Source organism: Pinus tabuliformis, chromosome Q, assembly GCF_031772625.1.
Source record: "Pinus tabuliformis cultivar Carrire ecotype Pingquan chromosome Q, CPIR1, whole genome shotgun sequence".
NCBI classification, from domain to species: Eukaryota; Viridiplantae; Streptophyta; class Pinopsida; order Pinales; family Pinaceae; genus Pinus; species Pinus tabuliformis.
This window is the reverse complement of record NC_142296.1, coordinates 1,186,381,799-1,186,382,116: the sequence shown is the minus strand read 5'-3', so window position 1 is coordinate 1,186,382,116 and position 318 is coordinate 1,186,381,799.

Below are 318 nucleotides of genomic sequence, written 5' to 3'. Positions count from 1 at the left end.
CTTGTGTCTTAAATTTGTGTTTGAGGTTCATGGTGTATTGAAAACAAAGCAAAGAATTTTGTTAGGTTGTGTACTTGGATAGTTTTGTATAGGTAGAATATGAACTTTGTGATGATATCATTTGGATAAATATCTCATTTTTAATTTCTACTTAGGCAGATTTGCCAATTTATAAAAAAGAACCCTGATGTCAAATTTGTCAAGGTGAACTATGAAGAAAACAGGTTTATGTGCTACAATTTACGCATCATGTTTTACCCTTTTACTCCTGCAGAGATTACAAACCAGCACCTGACATCATGCATGCCTGCTGTTAAA